This window comes from Trichomycterus rosablanca, chromosome 5, assembly GCF_030014385.1.
Source record: "Trichomycterus rosablanca isolate fTriRos1 chromosome 5, fTriRos1.hap1, whole genome shotgun sequence".
Classification (NCBI taxonomy): Eukaryota; Metazoa; Chordata; class Actinopteri; order Siluriformes; family Trichomycteridae; genus Trichomycterus; species Trichomycterus rosablanca.
This window is the reverse complement of record NC_085992.1, coordinates 32018760-32025511: the sequence shown is the minus strand read 5'-3', so window position 1 is coordinate 32025511 and position 6752 is coordinate 32018760.

The following is a 6752-nucleotide window of genomic DNA, read 5'->3' as shown; positions in this document are numbered from 1 at the left end:
CCATGAATTCCATTGCTTAGGCTCTTTTGGGTTTTGACATTATTAACATAAACCTTAGCTGAAACTAAAACTATCTACACTTCTTGTTTCTAAGTCAGTTCTAAGTTGTTGCTAATCCCCTGAATGAAATTCTATGCCAGCCACTTCTGGGTAGATTTAACACTGTTTAAAATTTTCTCTATTCAGATATTATGACTAATATTCAACCCATGAACAATTTTCTTAGATTTATGGGGGGAATTGTGGGAAGATTGTGGCATGGTATTTTTGTGGTAACTTTAAGGTGAATGTTTAAGATTAGAGAGCTTTATATTCTACACAGCTGACCAAAATCAAGCCTGGTGTTTAATATCTTACCAATTACATTTGGCAAACTGATTAAAGTAACCAAGGGGGCACAGGTGTAATTGGGGTGTAAAGGTATTTAAATAACCAAATACCTTTTTATACAAATAAAATGATATATTATGAAGTTTGATGTGTTTATTCATGTACTTTGTATTTTTTGTTTTTGTTTAATTATCCGAATTATCTGAATTAAAAAGGGGACTTTCACTTTTTCACAACACAGTAATTCTGAGGAGCTATCATACACAGAGTTTGTTTACTTCAAAATAAAGCTGTAAAATACTTTCTGAACAGCAAGAGTCCCAAAACCCACATTAATATCAAAACGGTCCTGAAAATATTTCTATAATATCCAACAAATGACTTAAGGATACTTTTAAAAGTATCACAACATATTACCACAAAACTTGATTCAGTGATTAGGTCTGATGTGTAATCTGTAAATCAGCAACAATTTAAGTATTATATTTGTAGTAAAATATTATATTTGTATCCTTAAATAAACAACAGTGTATATCTTTATATCTATCCAGATATATATTATACGTTCTACAAATATAGGGGCTAAGTGGGTAGCACTGTCGCCTCACAGGAAGAAGGTCCTGGGTTCGATCCCCAGGTGGGGCGGTCCGGGTCCTTTCTTTGTGGAGTTTGCATGTTCTCCCCGTGTCTGCGTGGGTTTCTCTCCAGGTGCTCCGGTTTCCTCCCACAGTCCAAAGACATACAAGTGAGGTGAATTGAAGACACTAAATTGTCCAAGACTGTGTTTGATATTAAAACTTGTGAACTGATGAATCTTGTGTAATGAGTAACTACTGTTTCTTGTCATGAATGTAACCAAAGTGTAAAACATGACGTTAAAATCCTAATAAACAAACAAACATTTACAAATATAAAGCTTATACATTACTTTACAAAATCTGTAGTACAGTACAACACATTAAAACATTAGCCACAGGGTAGGAAATCAACTGCAGGGTGACACATTTTTCCTTTTACTTACTTTCATCAAGATGAAATCCTCCCTTAGAGTTCAGTCTTATGTGTCTTGTTTTAATTTTACTTTTATGTTGGAATGTTCTTTGGAAGCTTTGAAACTGGATGTGTCTGTAAGTTTGGAATTTGACTCCGCTTGAAGCTACGAGTTGCTGATATTGCAGTGGAGTTTTGAATTTCAGCACACATGAATAGCTGGCAAGGATATAATGAATGTTAGTGTGTATCGAGTAATGTAAAACATACACAGGTATGTGCATACTGTGATTTACATATAGCGCATATGCTTTGTTTATCAAAGCATTTTTGGCAAAGCCTCTGGCAGGTTACTTTTCCTATCATGGTGACCCTATTTATCATAATTGCACTGCTGTTAATAATTATTAAAACATTTTATGTTGCTATTAAATAATTCTTAACCTACTGAAGCGACTTAATATGGTAAAAACAGTCAGATTACAAAGTGCAGAGTGCAAAGTTTATATACCCTGGCTTTAAAATGCTAATATTAAAAAACAAACAAACTTGTATTTGAACTAATATAAAACTTAATCTAAGTTAAGTTTTAACAGAAGGGTGGCACAGCGGAACTCTCTGAGTTCGAATGTCAGCTCTGCTCCAGGTCAGCTGGGCTCCTCAGCAGGCACAATCGGCTGTTTCTGCAGCAGACAAAATTGGCCACTAGTCTGCTGGGTGGGAAGAGACTGGACTGAGGAATGGGGAGTGGGGTCTTCGACGCTGTGTGGAGACCCCGGTTAATAGCCCGAGGCACCTGTACTGAAGTAGAGAAATGCAGAAATCAGCGTGTGACTCTCCTTGCCTGAGACTGACCTCACACGCGAATCCACCAAAGTATAGGCAAATTAGAAGGGGTCATGAACTGCGAACATGTCAGAGGGAGCGCGTGTCAGGCAAATATATCCTTCTCGGACACAATCAAGGTCCCCACAAGAGAACGACTACGATTGGCTACACTGAATTGGGAGAAAAAGGGAGAAATGCAAAAATAAAATACCAAATTATAAGTAACACAAATGATCCTAAATGTTTACTGCTACTGTGGTTTATGTTGATGCAATATAAGAACAATTTAAAACATAATGTAAATCTAAATGGTTTAAAAAGACAATGTTTTACCATGGTCTTCACAGTGTTCTGACCTAAATATAATAGAAATTCTCTGGGTTGAAGTAACGAAAGAAGTTCCCAAAAAATATCACAGCAGTGTGGCAGAGTACACACACATACACCGATCGGCCATAACATTAAAACCACCTCCTTGTTTCTACACACACTGTCCATTTTATCAGCTCCACTTACCATATAGAAGCACCTTGTAGTTCTACAGTTACTGACTGTAGTCCATCTGTTTCTCTGCATGCTTTGTTAGCCCCCTTTCATGCTGTTCTTCAATAGTCAGGACTCTCCCAGGACAACCACAGAGCAGGTATTATTTAGGTGGTGGGTCATTCTCAGCACTGCAGTGACACTGACATGGTGGTGGTGTGTTAGTGTGTGTTGTGCTGGTATGAGTGGATAAGACACAGCAGCGCTGCTGGAGTTTTTAAACACCTCACTGTCACTGCTGGACTAAGAATAGTCCACCAACCAAAAATATCCAGCCAACAGTGCCCCGTGGGCAGCGTCTTGCGACCATTGATGAAGGTCTTGAGGATGACCAACTCAAACAGCAGCAATAGATGAGAGATCATCTCTGACTTCACATCCACAAGGTGGACCAACTAGGTAGGAGAGTCTAATAGAGTGGACAGTGAGTGGACACGGTATTTAAAAACTCCAGCAGCGCTGCTGTGTCTGATCCACTCATACCAGCACAACACACATGTCAGCGTCACTGCAGTGCTGAGAATGATCCACCACTGCTCTGTGGTGGACCTGTGGGGGTCCTGACCAATGAAGAACTGGGTGAAAGCAAGCTAAAAATAAAAGGATGTAGAGAAATAAATGGACTACAGTCAGTAATTGAAAAACTACAAAGTGCTCCTATGATATAATAGACAGTAAGGTGGTTTTAATGTTATGGCTGATCAGTGTATGTCACACTAACTGGAAAAAACTACTCTTAAGAGGATTGAAATGCTGCTAACTAACTGCTTCATTCAAGTCAGGGTCATAGTGGAAAGTGTGCCAACGGGAATTCAAAGAGCAAGCTAGGACTACATTCTGGTCAAAACACACACTTCCAATTACTCAATCACTTGAGGGGCTGTAGCAACTCATAATGTAATAACTACATGGGCAAATGATCAAACAACCATATGAACTTCTGCGTGTTTTGCAGGAAAACCAAAGTACACAAAAATATCTGCCATCCATTTATTAAATAATGATATTAAATTTCCCAATATTAAACTTTTTACTGCTGATTTTTCAAAATAAACATCTTAGACAGTGACCGGAAAAGAGGATCAAACCCAGGACCTCAGGAACCATGTGGCCGTGCAGCACTCAATCTATCAACTGCACCACCACGTCGCTCTACTTCAGTATTATGGACATTTCCTAATGAAGACAACAGACCCTACCAGGCCATGCTCTCTAGAATAATGGGAAGGCCAATGGCTTGGTTCATCTCTTCCATTTTGGATCTGAATGAGGCAGTCCTGGTGTTCACACACTCCTTAAAAGTCTCCATGGTGATGAAAGGCCCTCTGCAGTCTCCATAGCAATGCTTAAGCGGTACTCATTAAACACAGCACAGGCTTTTTAGCTCCAGTGATGGGTTATGCCAAGGTTTGGGCTATTCAACATACAACATCAGCCCATGACATGAGTTCAACATGTGTGTGTGTGTGTGAGTGTAAGACACACACACACAGAGAGAGAGATTTACTTATTTATTTATTAATGTTCAAGAACTGATTCATTCTGATGACGCTTGAGATGGATCTAGAGCCTTCCCTGAAACACTGACTGCATGGTCAGAATACCCACTAGACCATGTCATGGGACAACAAACTTTAAGTTATTTGAAAACCCATGAGAAACCCAGACCTGACCCAAACTACTGACAGACAACGTTCTGAGACAAGGTTCAACCTGTACCCACACTACCTGTTTCTCCACTAACAAACACATTTTAAAGTAATATTTAGCTTAAACAGCTTAAACTATGCAACATAGTAATAACTTAATACTGATTTGTTTACTGATTTGTTAGCTAATGCACAGGATTATGGGTTACATAGGAATAATTTTTTTTTTTTTTTACTTCTGTATCTTGGTAAGGGTCACAGTGAGTCTGATGCCATGTGGTGTTGGACAGAATGCAAATCTATTGCAGGACAACACTTACACTATGATCATCCCAACCCAATAGTGGAAGTTTTCAAGAGAATCTTTCATCCATTGCTCCTTAAAGTTGGCTTGTTAGCCTGCTACCTGACATATCCATCAGTAAAAAAATCTAAAGGTAATTGAGTCCTGTTAATGACGTAGAATCTTTAGGAAAAAAGACAATACCCAGAATGAAGTCGATGACATGTTTGTTGTACAGTAGATATGTGTTGTGCCAGGCCACAAGAGTAAAATGTATGATATTAAGTATACTTGGAGCATTATCACAGTGCACGACAACATTCTGCAATGCACAGAGCCCAAGAGCCAATGCCAAAAGTTATATAAAAAAGACCTAGGTGAAATCCCAAAACAACTCATCACAAACAAGCTGGTAAAATATAATAAAGCTTTCTATTTCACTGTAAAAACAGTCTTTGGAAAAAATAAAATTAATAATGACCTAGTAATGACACCCTTTACACCTTGTATCAGTTGTAGCTGACCAGGGTGCACACATCAGCATAATAAATACAAATATTCTCATTTAGAACATTTATTCACAGACAATGGCAACTGTTCAAAAAAACAAAGAGGCATTGTTTTCAGACCTTGAATAATGCAAAAAAAAAAAACTGCCATCAGTGAACCTCCAGGGAATGGACTCTTATAAGTACCTGGGTGTTCACCTCAACAACAAACTGGACTGGTCAGTTAACACTACTGCACTTTACAAAAAAGGTCAGAGCAGACTCTACCTACTTTATGGAGTGGTATGCTGGGGCAGCAGCATCTCTACGGAAGACAAGGAGAGACTGAAAAAACTCATTAAGAGGGCCGGCTCTGTCCTGGGAAGCCCCTTAGACCCAGTGCAGGTGGTGGGAGACAGGAGGATGTTAGCCAAGCTGGCATCCATGCTGGAGAATGACACAAATGTGTGAAAGTGCGATATCACAGATCCTTCCTTACTGCTGCTGTTAGACTCTAGAACCAGCACTGCTCCCTGCAGATCACGTACACACACACTTAAAACTATACAAACTTACAGAAAGTATAGTTTTTTTAATGGAGCATAACAATGTGCAACATTCTTTTTTTTCATTTTTCCCATGTGCATTTATTTGTAAATAATATTTTTCAGAGTTTTTGACTTTTATTATTGATAATTTCTATATTGTTATATACTGTACTGCTCATTTGTCTTTTTTTGTACTGAGTGCCTTGCTATCCATTTGCTGCTGTAACACTGAATTTCCCCACTGTGGGACTAATAAAGGACTGTCTTGTCTTGTCTTGTCTTGTCTTGTCTTGTCTTGTCTTGTCTTGTCTTGTCTTGTCTTGTCTTGTCTTGTCTTGTCTTGTCTTGTCTTGTCTTGTCTTGTCTTGTCTTGTCTTGTCTTGTCTTGTCTTGTCTTGAAAACATATTTATAATATTTATTTTTAAAGAAAACAATACATAATAAATCTAGCATATAAATGTTTGACATAGGTGTGCAAGTGGTTAAAAAATCTACTACATGCAACAATTTTTTGTGTTGTTAAGTGTTAAAACATTATAAACCAAAAATTATGCCATTCCAGTGTAATACAGGTGCTGGATGGCTGTTGCGCTTCACCAGAGGGCTTGGTATAATAATAATAACAACAACAACAAAACCAAACAACGACATTAATAAAAATAAAATAATAATAATAACAACAATAATAATAACAATAACAACAGCAAACAATAATAATAACAACAACAACAACAATAATAATAATAATAACAAAAATACAACAATAATAATAAAAATAAAATAAAAAAAATAATAACAATAATAATAAAATAACAACAGCAAACAATAATAATAATAATAATAATAACATTTTTCATTCCATCTTATTTTATCAATATTTTATTATTTATTTTTTTAAACCCAATAGTGATTGGAGTGACACTGAAAGAGAGCAATAAAATCGAATTGTGAACAGATGATCAAAACACATCATAAAATAGAGAAACAAGAGCCATTCACTATACAGTAATCTTTACGCTCACAACTGAAAACATGACAGACTCCACAGCTAAATGATTAGCGGTTTAATAAAACCATAGTTGCTTGAGCCCG